The sequence below is a fragment of the Mus caroli genome, chromosome 2 (genome assembly GCF_900094665.2).
Source record: "Mus caroli chromosome 2, CAROLI_EIJ_v1.1, whole genome shotgun sequence".
In the NCBI taxonomy this organism is placed as follows: domain Eukaryota; kingdom Metazoa; phylum Chordata; class Mammalia; order Rodentia; family Muridae; genus Mus; species Mus caroli.
The window spans coordinates 73,465,262-73,486,843 of record NC_034571.1 but is presented as its reverse complement, the minus strand read 5'-3'; positions in this window follow the sequence as shown (position 1 = coordinate 73,486,843).

Here is a 21,582-nt window from a genome sequence, read left to right as displayed (position 1 = left end):
CCTACTCAGGCCGGTTTCTGCTTCCCTAACTCCAGACATGCCTTTCTTAATTCCTGCAGTAATTATCAGTAGATACTTTCTTTTGGATTCTTGAGAGTTGGAGTCTTTAATCAATCCACGTGTCTTCAATCTTACCTTATATACTTGACGCCAAGCTATCACCTTCTCTTCCAGTCTTTTGGAGATTAACTCCAAATCCTCACCGGTTTATCTTGTACCCACTCATTCCCACACTCCCCAGCAGGTGCCTCTCTTTTCTACCCAGGCACTCAGCAGATAAAAGAAGGCTAAAACCAAAATTAGTTTCCAATATTTATTTTTTCTTTTTATCAATTTTAAAATTTATACTATGTGCTATAATTTTTAAAGTGTGTGTTTGTGTGTGTGTGAGAGAGAGATATGAACATAGGTAATAAGTGTGAACACTCACATGCATGCAGCAGCCAGAGAAGAGTTTTGGGTATCCCATAACATCACTCTCTACCTGATTCAATGAGAGACTATAAACTTGGAACTGCCCTCCCTGATGGCCAGAAAGCCACTTAATCTCTGGTTTTCATTCCCCTTCCCCTTCCCCTTTCCTCTTTCCAGTTCTGGGATTACAGTTGTGTACATGACCACACAGGCTTTTCTGGGGGTCCTGTAGACTTGAATTGAATTTCTCATGCTTATATAGATGAATTGTTCCTAGCATGAGTTGGTAATTTTTTACTGTCATTATATTGACCTTTCAAGAAAGAACATTCATTGCTATGTTTAATTCTATGTTCTTGGTCCATCTCTAGCTGAGTAAATCCTGAACTTCTAGTAACCTAGAGGGCAGTGACTGTCACATAAAGGGAACTCAAACAGATGGAATTACGCTGTGGCAGGATCATCTGATTGTATCATCTGACAATAAATGAGAGGAGATAAAATTAAGAGCAGTTAAGCACACAAGGTCCAAATAGTAACAGTATTACTACTTAATTATAATATATACAAATTATTTTCAACCTGAAAACATACCAGTTCCAAAGATATTCACTAAAGGTCATGAGTGACTGAGCTGGATTTTTGGTCATTTTCAGGCAACATTGGAAAAGGAGAAAAAAAATAACAAGAAAGCACATTACAAAATAGAGTTACCATTATAGTCAGCTTCAACTGTCAACATGACGCAATGCACAGTAACCTGGAAAGAGGAAGCTTCCATTGAGAAAGTACCCATACCCAATTTTTCTGTGGCCAAGTCTGTGAGGTGTTTAAAATTTGCTAATTAATATAGAATTGATTTAATTGCTATCTCATTGTGGGTGGTCCTAGCATGGGGCAAGAAGACTTGGACTGTGTAAGAAAGGTCAAAGGGAAAGCCAGAAGGAGCCACTCAGTTAGCAGTTTTCCTCCATGATCTCTCCTCCTTCAGTTCCTGCCTCCAGAATCCTGCTTAAGCTTCTGTCTTTGTTTCCCTCAATGATGAACTGTAACCTGTAGGCTGAACTAAACCCTTCTCCTAGTGTGTGAATGCACACACACACACACACACACACACACACACACACACACACACACATGGGTTATGTCTTTGTTTAGTTGAAGGGATGCAAATTATTTTGATGTATGCATGGATGTGATTTTACTATAACTCAGCTAAAATCATAAATTATGTCATTATCATAGGACTTTTTGTCAAGGGTTAGGTCTTTTAGAATAGCAGAAATTTTAAGCGTGATGGTGAGCTTACTTGGAGAGCCATATCAGACCTGATACTTTACAACATGTTGAAAAAGAAGAGCAGTCCATTGCTTTTCCTTAACTTAAAAAAAAAGGCTGTTTACATTTTGTAGAGAATTTACAGACATAGGTAGAACCTTGGTATATGATTAACATCAACTTAAACACCATTTATATTAGATTCAGAAAACTATTGATTAAAGAAAGAAAACATTATTTTTACAAAATTTATTTTCATGACTGTACTTACTTTCCACCCATTCTATCAACTCCCAGAACTGTTTTCATACCACAGTATTCTCAAAGTCAGAAAATTACCTTTGTAATAGTTTCCCTTGGTAATTAGCAGTTTTAAAATTGCAGATGAAAATCAGAAGAGAGTCGCACATGATGAATAGGGAACGAGATTTTAAAAGCTCTGAGTTGCACTGCTCTCTGGAGAAATCATATATAGCCTATTTTTAGGGAGATGGGTTTTGGAGTGACATATAGATAACTCATCAGTATAAAAACTCAGCTACTTGAGAGCTTTCTTATGTTGCGTGTGCCTTCAAAAATCATAAAGCCACATCTACAAAGTTAGCCCACCACACGCCATAGTCTACTGGGCCACATATGGCCTAGCATGCAGTGGTAATCACTGGGGTCTGTGTCGGTGCCTTCAGACAAAGTGAGACGAATTCCATATCATAAATAAGAGTAGAATCTCTGCTTTTGCTACCAATATTTGTTCATTTCTTAATGTTTAAGATATGACACCAATGTTTAACCCCCTTTCTCTCTCCTCTTCTTCCCTTTCCCAAGCCCCCATGTACAAATAATCACAGAGAAATTAAGCATTTTCTCTACTACAGGTGAGTAAAATGAGTATTTAATTGCTCTGTTTTGACAACTGATTTTGATAAGTTAATCTCTTTTTAATAGTAATTTTGTAAAGCTTAAGTTATCACTTTTTTCTCCTTGCTAACTTTGGATGATATATTGATTTGTTATTGGATAAGTAAGTTTTGTTTATTTACTCCCATCAAAATTTCATGAAATAGTACATAAAATTTGCTTTTCGTTATTTGATTCTTATTAAAACTTCTGAGTTTCACACATAAATATAAACTAGACAAAATGATCATGTTTTACAAATTCTAATAGCATATCCAAAATAAAATGGGTATTATATAATTTGATGTTATCATGTATTCATTCCCTAGGTTTGTGTGAGTATAATTTAGCATTGACAACTTCCCACCTTCCTATTGACAGTGCAAAATTGGCCCTATAAATAAAAAGTAGGCGGTAACACTCTTGTGAAGAGCAAAAATGGACAAGGACATATCACAAAACTTAACCTCAAGTATCACTAACTTCTTGTCATATACTGTCATTTTACTGAGGGAGACATGTGCATTAAACAGAATTATCATGAAACATCTTTAGAGATTTAACTTGAAGTTACAGTATTAGAGAATAAAAAATGTAGGGAAGGAACATTTAGGATTTGGAAGTGAGGGTAGCTGTCAGATTGTAAAGGAGCTTGCTCTGAAGAGAATAGTTGGGTGGAGGTAGTGTGAACAAGACTGTAGCCCAAGAGACAAGAATCCAAAGTCCTCAGACAGGAGGAAGCTGGTATTCCAAGATGAGTCCAATCCTGCTAGAAACCAGAGGCTACCATGGCAGTAGTCAGAGATGAGGCCCGAGGGATCATGCATGGGAATGAAAAGGGAAGAAAATGGGTTTGCTCTCTGGATAAAGCCAGAAGCTGCTACCATGCCCCAAGGAAAGGCAAGGTGTGCACTTTTGTATTTGAACAGCATCCTGTTGTCTGCCAGAACAAAGATAGAATGATGAGAGCAAATGCAGAGGAGGAGACTTGATAGGAGACTAAGGAACCAGTCCAGAGGGAGGCTGGTGACACGGAGCTGGGGGATATAGGCTGAGAAGCTGGACTGACTTTAGACTTTAAAGACGCAGCCAAGAGTGAGAGGTAATCAATGTTGTGGTAGACTTGAACAAACAAATGAGAAGGTAAGGAGTGATTGTTACCTTTAGCTCAAGCAACTAGACACCCAAAGGGAGAGAGTCTGCTAATAGGTGTGGCTTCTGGGGTGGCTTCCTTGGAAAACACTTGAGGAAAACAAGTAGTTGTGGCCATTTTATGCAAACAAGCTCAGTCAACACTCAGGCAAAGAGCCTAGGAGGGGAGTTGGCCACACAAGTCTGCAGCTCAGAACAGGGCAGGACCAGGTGATGTGAGAGCTCCAGAGACACACATGAGATCTGAATCATGAGACTGATGATGTCTTTCATGCAGATTGTGACAGTTTTGTGCCATTTCTAGGGAAAGTTTGTGCCGTCAGATTTTAAAAGCGATGATAATTTTTAACCATTGCTCTTTTAAGGCCAAAGTCTTCGGGATTTGCAGTATTTGGTAAAAAAGTTTCCAAACTTAAGAAGGACTGCAATCATAAATGTTTTACATGAAATATAGAGAAACACTTAGATTCAAATGTTAAAGACAAGGAAAAACAGAATTAAGCCATCATCTATTCAGAAACATGTCAAAATCGATGGCAAGATGTGAGCGAAACACAAGATTTTTAATGGTGATTGCTTGAGGGAATATAACTAAAGTTCTCTGAATTTTCAGATCCTTTCTTATTCTCCATAATTTTTTTTTGCAAATATAAATTGCTTAGGTAATTTTCTTGAGATGGGATTTTATACTGAAGTCTAGTCTGGCGTAGTGCTCACTGTATAGCTAGGGTGACAGCAATCTTCTTGCCTCGGCTTCCTGCCTGTTGGAGTGACAGGTGAAACTGTCACATCCAGCTCTGAAAATCACTTTTACAACAAACAGGGTAGATTTTATCTTCTTGAAACTATGAATACGCTTTTAATTTTCTCCTGTATAACATTAAAACTTGGATGTGTAGCATTGTATGCAGTGGCTATACCTGCACGGCATCTTCTTGTCTGTCATTTATGGTTACAGGCATGGCCATGAGAACCAAACATGAAGATAAACGGCACTTAAGAGCCCCATCTGTGCACCAGGTAAAATACTGGACTTATTGACAGTTTATCAATCTGTGAGGAAACCAAGAGGTAGACAGGCCCCACATTCAGCCTAATCCATGGATCTCACTACAGTCGGGCTCCCCATTATTTTGAACTCATATTGATGCAATTCTAGCCCCTATATGGGCTCTGATCTCCTTCCCCAGCACACAGGCTCCCTTTGGGATTTCTTTTTTAGCACAGGCTTTCACCATGGGTTTTTTTCCACCTTGTTCTCCCAGACACTGGAGGTTTTGATTCTTCGAGGTTTATTTCAAAGCACTTGAAAGAGAGACCTCCTGCAGACAGGTAAAATGGATTTAACAATACCAACCTCCCTCATAAGGTCGCTGTGAGGAATAATAATATAAAGGACTACAAAGCACTGTGTAAATATAAAGTTCTATACAAATGCTTAATAATAATTACTTGGTAGAGCGCAGTGAAGTCTCTTGTGCATTTGTGAAGGTGCCAGTGAGGCTAGGTCTCCCTCCTCCAGTCATCCTTCCATTTTTACAATCAAAGAGTTTCATTTTTAACTCCCGTACAGAACATCCTGACGCGGCAGGCCTTGGATGTGTTCCCAAGACAGAAGTGAAACAATGTCAGGCTGTGGGGAAGGCAGCTCTGTGTCCTGGGTGCAGCTCTCTTCATGTCTGAAGCTGCTTTGGCACAGCAGGCAAGCAGGGATGGCAAGAACCATATTATTTCTTTTCTCTGAATGGGCCTGGCCTATGTGCTGTCCTTGGCAGTACTTTTGTTATGTGCAGGGCCCTGATTTCAGAGCGATGTTAAGCTCTGCTTAAATTGTACATTCTCATCTGCCTTTGATGATGCTTTAAATTGATATTAAGTAGCTTCAAATTTCCTGGTTGTTTGCGTGTGTATGTGTGTGTATCTTAGTTCACCAGAGATTTACAAAAATTGCCTATTGGTTTGTTTTCTTATCAGTAGCCCAAACTTCCCTGCCTAGCCTTCAGTATCCAAAGTACCTAGACCACGTAGGAAACTGTTGCCTGGATACTAGTTAAATATTCTTATAGATTACTTTTTCTTATCACACGAGTTAAGGAGTACAAGCCTTCTTTTAACTTTTATGCTGTGAGGTAACGTGATGGGCATCTGCTGAGGTAGTCATGGGGGTGATATGATTGCTTCTTCAAAAGTATGCAGTCAAGATCCCTAGAAACTTACAGAAAATAGGGAAGCCAGGGGGAGATTGCTTCTATTTCCTGGGTTTTTAAAAAAGAAGTCTTTGGTATATGGAACAGGTTCAGCTGAGTGTAGAGGAGCAAAGATTTACTCTTCAAGAGCACAGATTTTTTTTTTAAACCTGATTGGACATTCATATTTTAGCAAATATTTATTGAGTGGCTTCTGAGTTTTAAGTACTGACCATAGTGATGAAGGAACATTAATGGCAAATAGGGTATAGTTGGTGGCCATTGCTGATCAACACTTGATGTTTGAGTCAGACCCATTCACGGGAAGTCTGATTAAGTCCGGATATGCAACAGGAGTATCACACAAGTTGAAGTAGCCGCCAAGAGGAAGGACTGCTTTCCCTACCGTCAAATGTTCACTTTCGTGACCTTTGACCTGTCAGATGAGTAAGCACCGTGTAAGCATTTGATGAGTTTGGGGAATGGTGAGCGATTTACTGGGGACTATGGCGTAACTGACAAATCCACAAGGATGGAGAGTGGTTAGAGAATGGGTGGGAAGTAAGTGATGGAGTGGGAGATGAAGACAGAACGGTTGGGGTTGGAGTGAGAAAAACAACCCCCAGAAGTGATGACAACTCTTGAGAGACTCTGCTGTGGGGAGGGGATAAGTTGGCTGAAGTTATCAGAGCTACGTGTGTGTTCTAGAGCGTAGCTTTGACAGTGTTCAGGAGCCAGTCTACTTAAGGGAACGGCCGAAACAATTCTTTAGAGATGAAGAGAGTCTGAGTAGCATTGTCTGCAAAAGGCAAGCTTGCAAATCCTTTAGAATAAAACTCACTCTTATCTGAATATTTCGGGTGCCTCTGGTGGCTTTAGTCAGGATCCTTAGTGTGGTCTACTAATATCTCAACATCTATGGCTTTTTTCCAGAAAAGACACCATTAGCAATAGCTGAATGCCAAGTGAAACCGTTGGTCATTTCTGTAGCATTGTAAACAGCACCTATCTCCGAGACTGGTAGGTCTCTGTTTTGTAGGTTTTGTGTAATCTTGCTAACAACTTTCTTCGACATGGAGAGTTGTTTTTAAATAGAGTTTACATGACAGATTTTTTTTTACACTTTTCAATTAGTCTAATCATACTACAATTTCACTTGACTACAAATATAGCAGTGGCAATTATACTTTATGTTAATTGCTAATTGCCTATAAGCTAAAGATTACTTACTTTTGCAAACTGCTACCTCAGGTTTATAAGACATCATGTGTTTGATCCATAATAGTGCCCATGAACAGCCTGAATCTAAATGTCTCTTCATAATATGCTAGATAAATTGGCTGTTTCCCCAAGGCATTTCCTTTTCCACTTGTGTTATTACCTAAGATACATTTGATTTTCATGCATCACCTTCTCATTCAAAAATTCCACTTTATTTTTAAAAATCAACTATACTGAAAAGTTATTTATGTAAAGCAAAATGCACCTATCTTAAAGTATAACATTAAGGATATCACAGACACATGCAATGCATATAAACACACACACACGTACACACGATGTATGTATGTGTATATATATATATATATATATATATATATATATATATATATATATACACATACACATATACACACATATAATGCATATAGACGCACACATATATAATGTGTAAAAAGATGCACATATACAGACACTCCCCAACACACTTTAAAATAGCTACCATTAGCTATTTCTCTTCTTCTGTTAGGCTCATTTTAGAAACGGATTCTTACCGTTGCATGTGGCAGTAATTTAAACTTCTCATTGATATTGTTCTAAAAGCATGAATACACCATTTTACAGATATCTGAATTGTTTCTAGCTTGATTTATTATTGATTGAATTATGATAAGTATAAATATACATCTTCTGTGTGTTTGTGTATGAGCATGTGTAGGGTAGTAGTATATTTGTGGTAGCTGACCATTTAGAGCTATCCACTTGGATTTTGGGGTTGTTTTATTAGAGTACAGGTCTCTCACTAGAACCCAGGGCTCACAGATGAAGCTTGAATGTAATCAGAAAGCTGCATTATCTGAGGGATCTTCCCATCCCGGCTCCTTCAGTGATGGATTCACAGTTATGTACTGCCATGATTGAACTCACATCGAGGTCTATACAGGGGCTGTTTTACCAATTTAGCTATCTATGATTCCCAAGGGGTTTCTGAGTATGTGCATTCCCGTTTTCTTACAAAAATATCCCATTGAAATGCTTGTATCACACTCCTCCCCACACGGCTCAGGGGTCTATGCAGAAGAAGAGGCAGAAAGACTGTATGGTGATGAACAGATCTAAGGCAACATTTTCTAGATACATCAGAGTTGATGCTCGTACAAACCATGGCACTATGCCATGACCTGCGCAGGTTCAAACCAGACAAGATCCCAACACAGAGAAAGGGGAGTAGGCTCCAAGTTCTTCTAATCAAGACATTATTTTAAATTGCTAGCTCTTGGAAAGCAATAATTAGTTTTCTTCAATTGAGTGTCACTTACCAGTCACACCCTAGGGCAGGCTGCTTGTTCAGAAATAGTTTCCCAGCGCTAAGCAGACTCCATGGACTTGTTTGTGCTTCTTTGTTTTTCTTTCTTTATTTTTCTTTCATTTTTATTTTCTATTTTAAAGAGAGAAAGAGGTTACGAAGTTTAGTGGGTAGGCAAAGGGTGATCTGGAAGGAGCTGAGGGCAGGGAAAGGATGAGCAAAATATATTGTGTAGGATTAAACATGCATAGATGCACACAGACACACACAGACACACACAGACACACACGTAGCAAATGCTCCCATACACAGAAGATTAAAAATAACCAAATCTTGAAAAGAAAGCAAAACAGCAAGTAATGAAGTGGATGGTTTTATGGTCAGCATACTTTTTACTTCATTTAGAATGACTAACTTATTCCCTGAAGAGGTTGTCTCATTTCATGTACTCATCACCAGGTAGAGTTCTACCTTTGCATTTGTAATTTGCATATATCAAATTTTCTTTTCTGAACTGTGTTTCCCCTCTGCACTCTGTTAAGGAAATAATCCATGTGTGTAAAAATGTTCCCTGGTGTTTTGTTCTAAATGATTTGCAGTTTTATTTATACATGTAGATTTAAACCCATTGAGAATTAATATGTTTATAGAAGGGATTCTTTCCTGTGATGTTTTTCTTCCCTTGCTGAACTTGCTTGGCAATTCAGCAGACACCAAAGGTGACATGTTTGTTTCCATTGCCAAACCATGCCAGTCCTTAGATCTCTATTTTTACAATGGTACAGCACCGTCTCCTGATTTTTATAGTGAACAGAAAGTACTATAAATTCTCTAACTTATTTCCCTTTCAAAATTAGTTTGGTTATTCTGTCATTTGTATTTTCATATTTCATTTAGAATTGGTTTGGCTATTACTCCAAAAATCCTACTGGAATTTATATTGGCATTGCATTTGGGAACAGTATACTTACTTAACATGGTAACACTTATCCATGCATGTCCTCTTTAATATGTCATGACAAATCTTGTAATTCTTAGTTTAGATGTATATCTTTTATTAACTGATGTTAATTTACTTTAAATTTTGAAGTGATATAAGACATGCACTTCTAATTGATTTTTCCTAACACATCCAAATACAACTGACCTTTGTGTATTGAACTTTTACCTTGAGACTTACATGTTGTGTGTGTATATTTGTAGTGTATGTATGCATTCATGAGGATGTCTAAAAGTGTACACATGGGTACATGTGTATTTGGAGACTAGAGTTTTACAGTATTTTTCTTCTTCAGTTTCTCTCAATTCTCCATTATTTATTTATTTTTGAGACAGGGTCTTTCACTGAACCTGCAGCTCATCAAACAGCTCTGTTGTTGATGTGGGCTCAAGGAACCCACGTGTCTCCATTCTGTGTCACCAGCAACAGAATTACAGCCTCATGCTTCTGGGTACAGTGGAGTCTCAATGAAAACCTTCCTACTGGCCTGACATACAGTTTTCTTATTAAGCCACCTTCCCAGGTCAATCCTCAAATTTTGATAAATTATCTCATTGTCAAGCAAGGGTTTTCTTATTTTATTTTTATGAACATACCATTTAAAAATGGAGGAAGCCTAATACTTCTTTCCAACCTTCAAAAGTTATTTGTCATTACTGCATTGACTTGGTTACACTACCCAGCATGACATGGAATAAAAGTGTTCAGAGCAGACATTCTTGCCTTCTCTTGAGTGCTATGAAAAAAAACTTTGTTATGAAATCTGTTATCTGTATTTTATTTCTGATATTTTCCTTTAAGGGGAAGTCTTGATTTCAGATTCACTTACTTTAGATTAGAAACTATTCGTATTTTAATTCTTGCACCAGTTCTTGTGTTACCTTTACAAGAAATTTGTCAATTTCATAAAATAATTTATGCTTATTTGCATGAAATTATTTTCTCTCCCTTTCTAGAATTTCTCTAAGTCTTCCGAGTCCTATAACGACAGCTGCTCTATATTTGTTTATTTGTGTATTCAACTTTGACAGGTGTCATTCTGAAGACTATTTTCTCTGGATTTGGGCTTCAAGGAAAGAACATTTTATTTTACTTTGGTATGATTAAGCAGGTCTTTGTCTTTCAACCTTTACTACTTTTTTCCCCCCACTGACATTTATCTCTGCCTGCTCGCATGCTCCTTTTCTTCTATGTGATTCTTAGAATATTGGTTGCCACATTTCAGGAGCAGTTTGCTTCAAATTTACTCAGTTTCTAGATTAACCAAAAGCCTTTAATTCATAAGCAGTATTCTAATTTTTTCTCAATAAAATTATAAAGTTTTCTTCAAATCTCTACTACAATTTCCTGAATTAAGGCTCAGCTTCAAATTAAATATTTGTCACCCCCAAAATACATACATCAGTTAACTATTATGCTCTAACAGCTTTACCTGAAAGCACATATCTAAGGAAACAAACTAAGAAAATAGTAATGTTGGGGAAACAGAAGACCACCTGAATGTAATGTACTACTACATTGTCAATTCCTCAGTGTGTCAAAAGAAAGGGAGACTGAACATTCGATGTCTTGGTGGAACTGAGGGAATGGAAGGTTATACTGTGAAATATTTAGACACACACACACAACAACAACAACAACAACAACAACACACACACACACACACACACACACAAAGAACCAAAGCCTAAATGCAATTTACCGCAATTTCTTATCTACAGTAAAATGAAGCATCTTTTGTAGTTATCACACATGAGTTGTGAGATGGGAAAATCAGTCAGGGTTCTAGTTGGGTTCTTAGATGCCACACTTAATTTGAAAATGGTTAAATAAAGGGGGTGATTATTGTGAGGAAAGTGTAGAGAAATGTTCTAAATACTAAAGTTTTCCAGTACTAGTAATGTATGTGATCAGGTAAGGCAAGAAAGGATACTGGGGCTGTAGAGCTGGTCCACTGGTCAGGACCACTGTCTGTACTTCCAGAGGACCTGGGTTCAGTTCCATACATCCATATGGCATCTCACAAGTATCTGTAACTCTAGATCCAGGGAATCTAATGCCCCATTCTGGCTCCCTCTGTACCAGCTACATAACTAGTACATAGACATGCAGGCAGGCATCCAAGAAACCAGGGATGCACAGGCTTGGCATGAGACACTCCCTTCTAGGATCTATGAAGTCTAAGATGGAAGGATCATGACTTTGCTCTCCCTCTTCCTTTAGATCTCAGCCAGTACTCTTTATTAACCCTACCTCATCCAACAGGAAGGCATTACGTTTACCTGTGCTGCTCTTGCAGGGCATAGAGCAAGCTGGAGATGGTCGAAAGGTCTGCTGGCAAAATGAGAAATATTCTGTGCTGCAAGAAAGAGGAAAATAATTCTTCACACACACACACACAGACACAAATACACTATAGGAATTATATAAAATTGTCTCTTGAGAACAATTATATATGAGGCCCCTCTTTAATCACTTTATATTATATAATTACTCCATAACAATTATATATACACTATGATGATTAAAAGTGAACTTTTTGTAGAAGAGGTGACCTTCCCAAGGTTACCCAAGGTAGGAAGTAGAAAGAACCTAGGCGGCCTGGTTTGGGCTCTTACCAAGTACTGGAAACTGTGCATTACTAAACTTTAAGTTTATTCTTTTGTTCTGACTGACTAAGTGGCTGTGATAGAAGATAAAGGAATGACAGAAGTATCAATCATCCTTTTGTTTCTGAACAAAGAAAATACTCTACAATGGCTTTCACAGGGATGATTAAAAAAAAAAAAGTAATGACCACCTATAGAATTTCTGTTAAGACATGACTTAAAACCACCACCCAGTTCTTCAAGCTGCAAAGGACAGCAAAATTAATTTCACCTCCTTTATTCACTAATTAGATTCAGATTTGCATTAGGGCCGCGCTTAGTATTTGTGTTACATAGGCACAGGCTATAAAAGTAGGCTGAGAACTAAGTAGATGAGCTTTTATACTGCCTCCAGAGTAGATACTGTACTGTTTAGAAAAACGTTCCTGAATAGCTCTTCCATTATAAGTAGTATTCTTGGGGTAAAGTAGTAAATGAAACCTGATTAAGTTAGAAATAAAGGGAAGAGAAAGAAAAACAAAGTCCACACTGCTTTTCAAAGAAAGATGCCTAAATTAATCTGTCAAACATTATACACTGTGTCACATTTGCACTGCAAAGGGATGTTTTTAAGTTCCCTAGAAAAGGCTTTCTTAGCAGAGCCCTATAGGACTGGCAAGGCAAATGGCAGAAACACGCTCTCTGTCATTTTCTATTGAGCTTTGTCACAACCTCTCGATTATAAACACATTCTCTCTCTGAGCTGTGGCTCTCCTGTGCATCTTATCTTCCTCTGGGTATTTTTATCTTTGCTTCTGTTAAGAGGTACTAGGAAGGACTATTTAGTGAGGGCAGCTTTTTTTTTTTTTTGAACATCACTTTATTGGCACCTGGAGATGTAGTAACATAACCTATGCCTACTTCTTCAGCATGAATATGTCATCTTTGAAATCTTCAGAACAATATTTTACACTCATAGAGCTATGAAATACCAGTGATTCACAAAACAGTCATAAAATGTTTACACAAGATTTGTAAATGGGGCATTAAAAAAGGACAATGAGGTGAAAAATCAACAGGGAGAGAACCATGGTTTTATCTCTCACCAGAGAGCCCAGGGCACATTGGCACAGAAGTGAATGCATATGGTTATTAACCACCTGTGATGTACGAGTTATCACAAAAAGTTTTTTTGGAGAATTAAGGGAATTTAAATTCTGCTAACAAATTTTACATCACATATAAGGTAGTGCGTCCTGTCTTTACTAACAGGTGCTTTGCGTAAATAGTCAATTGTGGCCCTAGAACAAAAATCCCTAAAGAGGAAAGGGAAGAGCAAACATACAATTAAAGTGAATAGGGACTGAAGCTCAATGGCCAGGTGGAGGGGAGCAGAGCAAAGTGTTTAGGAGTAGAAATGAGGCTGGATCCAGTGCCCTGGTCGCACATTGAGGGAAGGGGTGAGAATTCTGTATGAAAGATCTTTGCCGTAAGCCCATTAGACGTGAAATACTAGCACAGAGGAAGGATTCAGGACAGGATTCTCTTGCTTGCACACAGTGCTCAGAAGAACTTTACACATTTGTCTTGGTGGAACTTAGCAGATGGCTGTAACTTCAAGAGGAGGTAGAGCCACTCCAGGAAATCAGACTTGTAGGTCACTGAAACATGTGGACGAGAACCAGGCACAGTGAAAGGAAGAATATTCCTGTACCAAATGTGGAGATGAGCAGTAGTCTGGCACCTAACATAATGTTATTTCTTATGCTCCTGTACTACCAGAGAGCAGACATGATTCTAGATAAGGATGCAGACAGCATGTCGGAGAGAGCAGGGGCAGGAGACACTCATGAAATCCTTGCTCTGGCAGGACTCATATTTTAATTATTTAAGTGTAAATCACAGGTAAACAAATATAGACACAAAATAAGACATATAGTAAGTGGAATAAAAAAAATCAAGTAGTATCCAGATGAGGGAGGCTGTTTTATGTAGAGTAGCTGGAGAGAGCTTCACTCATAAATTGAAGTTCAAATGGAGCCTGAAAAGAAATGATCAAACCCCAGGTATTATGGAGAAAGCACAGCAGGCAGCAGGAGTATCTGGGTAGTATGCTCTGAAATCAGTTCCAGAGGTGGTAGGGGAACGCGCTATAGAAGACAAGCTCATTGGCTCAACCCATGGATGGCAGCTGGTGAAGAGCAACGGGACCTCCATTTGGAACGTTGGGTTTGGCCTCAAGCAATGTGTCCTGATTTGGAAGGTTATCCTTGGATATCCTGTAGCAGATAGTCTGCAATGGAGACAACTACAGCAGGGTCAGACAGCATGATACAGCAATATGGTCTTGGTGAAAACCTTAAGTAAATGCTAGCTTGTTTTTTCCTAGGATTAAACAACGAACACCGGAGGACCAAGAGTGTTCATGTAATAATCGACAGGATATTGAGTCTGATTGACAGAAATCAGAAGAAAGCAGCAAAACACTCGTCCTCAGAGAGACAGTTGTTATAATTTAATTGATTTTCATGATACTATAAATCTCTGTAAGCTATGGAAAGCGCCAGCGAGGGACAGTTATGAAGAGTTTACACAAATCTCAGTGGAAAATAATTTAGAATCTTATAAAAATATTTAGTGGGAGATAATTTAGAGGCATTTTGGCTGAGGGCAAGACGAGAATGCATGCTGTCAGCACTCTAATTTAACATTTTATTGAAGAATCAGACTGGTGCAAGGAAAACCAGGACCGATGTAAAAATAGCAAAAATAATGGAAAAGAAAACACAAAGTCATTTTGATTTGTAGCTTAGGATATCCATTATGTTTAAGAAACCTGCAGATAAATACGAGAGTATGAAAGAATTCTTGAATATGTGAAAATAATTCTATGCATTGGCAATAACCAAGTATGAAGTTTATAGCTATCAGATAGCACTGGAAACAGAAACAAACTCATGAAGTATACTTTTAAAAGACGTAAAAGAATTTTATGAAAGCTACAAAACATATTTGAAGGACACAAAATTGGAAGAGTTTGCTATGGTGGCAGATTAGAAACCGAGAATTAGAGAGACATCAAGTTTCTTCTGAATTAACCCAGGGTGTACTACAACTCAGCTAAAATCCTTACTGGTGTTTTTATATGGAAACAGAGAAACTAATTCTGAAATCTGAGGAGTCAAAATCCAAAAGTATTAAACAAAATAATTCTTAAGAAGTAGAAAAGGGGGGCTGTGTCTAACATACTGTGTTTGTTAGTTGTAATGGTTAAGATAGTATGGTATCAACTAAGTATCTGTAAAAACGTAGACCATGAAACAGAAGCCACTGGAACTCTGTTGAGAATGAAGTTGTTGGCAAGGAAATAATATTAAAAATGTGTTTTACTGGATGGGCCTTCCTTCTGTCTCAGCTCCGAACTATGTCTCTGTAACTCCTTCCATGGGTATTTTGTTCCACATTCTAAGAAGGAGCGAAGTATCCACGCTTTGATCTTCCTTCTTCTTGAGTTTCATGTGTTTTGCAAATTGTATCTTGAGTATTCTAAGTTTCTGGGCTAATATCCGCTTATCAGTGAGTGCACACCATGTGTGTTCTTTTGTGCTTGGGTTACCTCACTCAGGATGATATCCTCCAGATGCAAGCCCCACCCGGGGATCCATCCCATATACAACCACCAAACCCAGACACTATTGCATGTGCCAGAAAGATTTTGCTGACAGGACCTTGACATAACTGACATAACTGACTCTTGTGAGGCAAATACAGAAGTGGATGCTCACAGTCATCTATGGGATGGAACAGGGCCCCTAATGAAGGAGCTAGAGAAAGTACCCATGGTGCTAAAGGCAACCCTATAGGTGGGACAAAAGTATGAAATAACCAGTACCCCACAGAACTGTGTCTCTACTTGCATATGTAGCAGAGGATGGCTTAGTTGGCCATCAATGGGAGGAGAGTCCCTTGGCCTTGCAAAGATCATATGCCCCAGTACAGGGGAATGCCAGGGCCAGGAAGCAGGAGCAGGGTTGGGGAGCAGGGCGGGAGGTGGGGTGGGGAGAGAGTATGGGGGCTTTGGGAATAGCATTTTAAATGTAAAGGAAGAAAATATCTAATAAAAAAAGTGTTTTTCACAGAGAACAATGGTTTGGATATTGTATATAATAGCCATTTACTTTCATCTGTATTTATTATACATTAGAAATAGTTTCTAACATATTTTCCATTTTTCTTCCTAGCTATGCCTTTTCTGTAGCAGAAATTTCCATAAAGTCTTACAGCCGTGTTTAAGCAGAGTTTTTAAAAATCAGAATTCTATCAGCGGTAAGGTATAATTACTACTACAGGGTGTCTGAGTTAGTAAAAGAGGGTAGCAGGTTTTGAAAGAATTAGATTAGGCAAAACATATTCCAATTTTCATACCATTTTAACATAATTCTACTGTTGATCTCTCTTTTGATGCTCTGTGTACTTTCCTCTGGTCATAAGAAATATTAATAGCTGAAAACAGAAGGGAAATATTTTTAAACCGCAAAGTAATTTATTTCAAAAGCTGAATCCAAGGCAAATCCACTTTTGATAAATCATCCATAGGAAATGGAAACTCGCAAATGCGGTGTTTTATGCGATTCATAGGACCTAAAACACAGACCTATCATTAGGACTTCATAAACAAATTATGTTAATCAATACCTTGAACACCTTAGGATTGAAAGCAGGCTGGAGGCAGCCTCTGCAGGGCACAGCCAGAGGTCCCTCACCCTTCTGTGCAGACTAGTCACTTTGGGAAGTTGTTAGCTGGAAGATTCTACCCTTTATCCCAGAAGACTCCAGCTACAAGGTCTAGAAGGGAGCCTAGGGCTCTTCGTTGGTAATAAGTCCCTTTGTGACTCTGATGCAGGCAGCCCTTAGACCATGTTCTGGGAAAGGTTGGGGGAATGAGAGAGGGATTTTTCTTTCTTTTTTCATGGTATTTCTATTGATTATTTGGAAATTTAACATGATTAACTAACTCTTAAACATAGCATTTCCCACTCCTCCTAGGTCTGCCTCCCCACCCTTTTGAGCCCCCTCCCTCCTTGAAGAGGGAGGAGGAGGGGCAGAAGGAGGAGGAGGAGAAGGAGGAGGAAGAGGAGGAAGAGGTAAAGGAGAAGAAAGGAAAAAGAAAAATCTAACTTGTGTTATGCACATACTTACTGGACCATGATCGAGCTCTGGTGGCCAGCCCCTTAAAGGAAATACAGTGGCTGGGCCTAGCAGCAGGCAATGAGAACCCGGTGGTATGTACCAGCTTGAATCCAGCCTGTCCTTGATCCACCAGTCAGCACCCAGCATGGAACCACTATAGCATCCCATGCTCCTTGCCCTGCTGGGAGATTGAGAGTACAGGACAGCAACAGTACTCACAGGATACAAGCTAGATTGAGTTTGATACGTCTCAGGGTAGGCAGGGGACTCACAATGGTAGACATTAAGGGTAGGGAGATGTGTGGCATCCTGGAGTTCACACAGAACCTGTCCCTGTACCCTCTGCCTAGCTGCAACATTACCCTGACTCTGGGCAACAGCAGTTTATTTGAGACAAGTCTCAGCAACTGTCCAGTATTCATGGTGCCTCAGAAAGCAGACACCTTGAATCATACTTGTTGCAATGAGTATTTGCATATGAATCTATCTGGGATATATATGCAGTAGTTTCCAATGCTACTACAATGACTGCATAGTCAATGGAAAGATGGAAAGATGGAGAAATGGAGTGGTTAGTGAATGTTGGAGAAGCGTGGAAACCTGCAGTATATTGTGGAACAGGCTGCTGCTGACTATGGCTTACAGGGTGGTGTGTAGCAGCCTAGAGTTTTGTACTCCAATTGCCCCCACCTCCAACACACTGCTCAGCTGCACAATTTCCCTGCTTCTGAACAACAACAGGATGTCTAAGATAAAGAATAGTTCATTTTCTGGATTAAAGATTTTCAAAAAACCTCTATCATCCATGTTGCCCTGGAGACTACTTTGGTATCTGTGGTCCACTGCCCCATGCTGTGTTGAAGCCCGAAGTCATGTCAATATCAGCGGTCCTACATCAACTGTGAATCATGTTGATGTTCCTGGCCAGAGTTACCTTCAAAGGTCATATGGATGTCCTTTGCTGGGATGCTGCCCGAGTGAGGTTATGTTAATGTCTATGAGTCATGCTGCCACTGAGGGCCATGTATGGGTCCATGGTTCTACTACAGCCAGAGACCATGTTGATTTTTGTGGCTCTTGTTAACACCAAAGGTCATGCAGATGTCCTTGGTCTGTGCTGCAATCTGAAGTAATGTTGATGTTCCTGAGTCATACTGCCACTGGGGGGTGGGGGGGCAGGCACATTGATCTGAGTGGCCTGCAATGCCACCTGAGGCCATGTGATGTCTAGGTCCATGCTACCACCAAGGGTCTTTTCTGGGTCTGTGGTTTTACTGCAACCAGGATCTGTGTTGATGCCCATGTCCTGTGTTACCATGGAATGCCATGAGGATGTCTGTGATCTGTGCTGCGGCCTGAATCCATGTTGATTTCCATGGGCTGTGCTGTTTCTGGGCACCATGTTGATGTGAGTGGTCTGTGCTGCCACCTGAGGCCATGGTAATGTCCTTGACCTGTGCTGCCGCCAAGGGCTCTCTCTGATGGTGTCCATGGCCCTCGCAGTGGCAGAGGGCTCTGTTGATGTCCATTTATGGCCTGTACTGTCACAGGAGACCATGCTGAGGTATGTGGCACATGTTGACACCAGAGACCAGGTGGATTTCCTTGGTCCTTGCTGGCTGTCACCGGAAACCAGGTGTAAGTCCTTGATCCATGTTCCTGCTGACTGTAAAGGGCAAGGAAGCTTCTTTTGCCATGGTATTGATGACTGTAGAGTCACAATTGAGAAAGACGCAGAAGCTTCTGTGACAACCCTACTCCTACTCTACTCCCCTTCCTGGATTAATAGCATAGACAGAAAGCCATCAAAGAGAGAACACTAAAAAATTACGGCAAAGATGCTCAACTGTAGCTTTCCACAATGGATGGCTCCTAATGGGAGTGTGGAAGGGAATCTTAGTGTGGATGGGAATCTTTCTGTGGATGAGGCTCTTTCTTTTAAACATTACATCTTCCTTATTCTCATTCTTTTTTCAACAATCAAAAAAATTGAAATGAGTATTCACAAGCATGGTCAGGGAGAGAAGGATAAATGTGTTTATATCCTTAATCCAAAAGTTATTTAAAGTTTGCTTGACTACTAGCTTGAAATTCTTTGTTATTTTATGGATAGTGTTCAGACGTGATCTAATAATGCATCCCAACCCTGTGAGCGGACTTTCTACATAGAAAGTAGTGATGAAAAATGGAACACCACAGAAATATGTGTGACATAATGCAAAAGCACACCTTTATTATAAGATTGTATTTAGTAAACACAATGCAAATATTGTCAAGATGAGTGTCCTTTTTGCACATGGGCAGCTCTTATTCTTTTGATATGCTGAACTGTACTAGACAAAGAGAATAATAATGTTATTGTAAGTTTTATTGAGATGGTAAATTTCAATCTCATGACAATGAAAAAATAACGGACAGAAACAAATTTAAAAGGGAAGATTTATTTTGGGTTATGGTTTGGGTCTATCATGGAGGAAAAGACATGGCGGAGTTCACAGTGGCAAAGTATGTAACAGCAGCATCATGTAGCAGAGCTTGGTAAATACCTTTGGATCAAGAGCCAGAGCTTACATCAGGACTATAGTTAGGCTATGTACTTCAAACACCTGCCTCTAGTGCCTGTGTATGCTAGCCCAGCCTCACCTCTTAAAGGTCCCTTGGTCTCCCAAAAGAGTGCCACCAGCTGGGGACCATGCTTTCAAGTATCTGAGTCTGATGGACTCATTCTCAAACCATAACAACTATGAATAAGCTTATTCATGAATGCGATGATCAAAGTACAACCAGAAAAGCTCATATACCCAGCCAGAACCACAATTGGATGGGTTTATTCCTATTTTTGAGGCACAAATTGATATTATCCACATTAGCTGTGTAAGACAGTGACAGCATCCCACAAAGTTCTGTTGCATGGGTTACTCTGGCTTGCTCAGGTAAAAGGATACCATTGTTTTCTCTAAAGACTAGATGATGAAGAACGGATCATTCATATCAAGTCACTGCAGGTCTTAGTTTGGGTTTTTTGTCTGCAGTTCTACTAGTGGATGTTGCTATTGTCAGTTGCTCCTTTGTATACAAGAATCATCCTTTTCTATTGAGTCATGAAATATGTTAGGGCATTGTGTGGCTGCCATACTTATCATCCAGGTTATAGCTTTTCTAAGGCAGATTCATTCACAAAACATGTATCTGGTGCCTCAGTGAGAGGCAAATAGGCTTGAAGGTGTTTCCAGTCTTAGTCCTATATCATGAACTTTAATCTGGCCTTAAGCTCCTTCATGGTAGTATTTCCTGCACCCCTTGGGCTCCACCTTGGTCAATGACTTTCAGTATGAACAACTCAAGAACTAAGCATAAAAATGTCATAGTCTATTTTCTGTTGCCGTAACTGGTTAGAACTAGTTGATTAAAAAAATAAATATTTATATGGCTCATAGTTCTAAAGTTTGGGAAGCTCAAGACAGTCTGGTTTTACCTAGGAAGGTTCTTGCATTTGGGAACTGCTTGTGGAGTACCAAGGCTGCACAGGGCCCCACACAATGAGTAATAAGGTCCTAATTCAGGTACCCTTCTCTCTTATAAAGACATGGTCCAATTGGAATTGAGCCTGATTCTGGAGTCTTTGTTTATGCTTGGTTACCCTCCATACATTGACTTTCAAGTGTAACAGTTGAATTATGATAAAACATTTTTGGCACAAAAAAAATTGACATGTATTATAGATTGACCTTGGATTTGCTAAAAACTGAGGATGATCTGAACTTCTGATTCTCCTGATTTAATCTTTTAGCATGGTAGCATGCTCCAACCTGTCAGGTGTTATATCACATTGAAGGGCAGAACCCAAAGCTTCATGCATGCTAGGAAAGCATCGTATCAACTGAGTCAGAGCTCCAGGAACACATTTAAATTCTAACACTAATTTTAGTGATAGTATACCAGGAAGTAAGTCATATTTAAAAAAAAAATCTTCACTTTTAATACACTCATGTGTTTTTGCATGTGTGTTTGTGTATGTGCAGGTGAATTTATGTACACACAAGTATGCATGGCAGAGGATGGCCTTAAATACCACCACTCCTTTGAGACATGGTTTTTTTTAAAGTATTTTTATTAGGTATTTTCCTAATACAGAATATACAGAAAATGTGGTACATTTACACGATGGAGTACTACTCAGCTATTAAAAAGAATGAATTTATGAAATTCCTAGGCAAATGGATAGACCTGGAGGGCATCATCCTGAGTGAAGTAACCCAATCACAAAGGAACTCACACAATATGTACTCACTGATAAGTGGATATTAGCCCAGAAACTTAGGATACCCAAGATATAAGATACAATTTGCT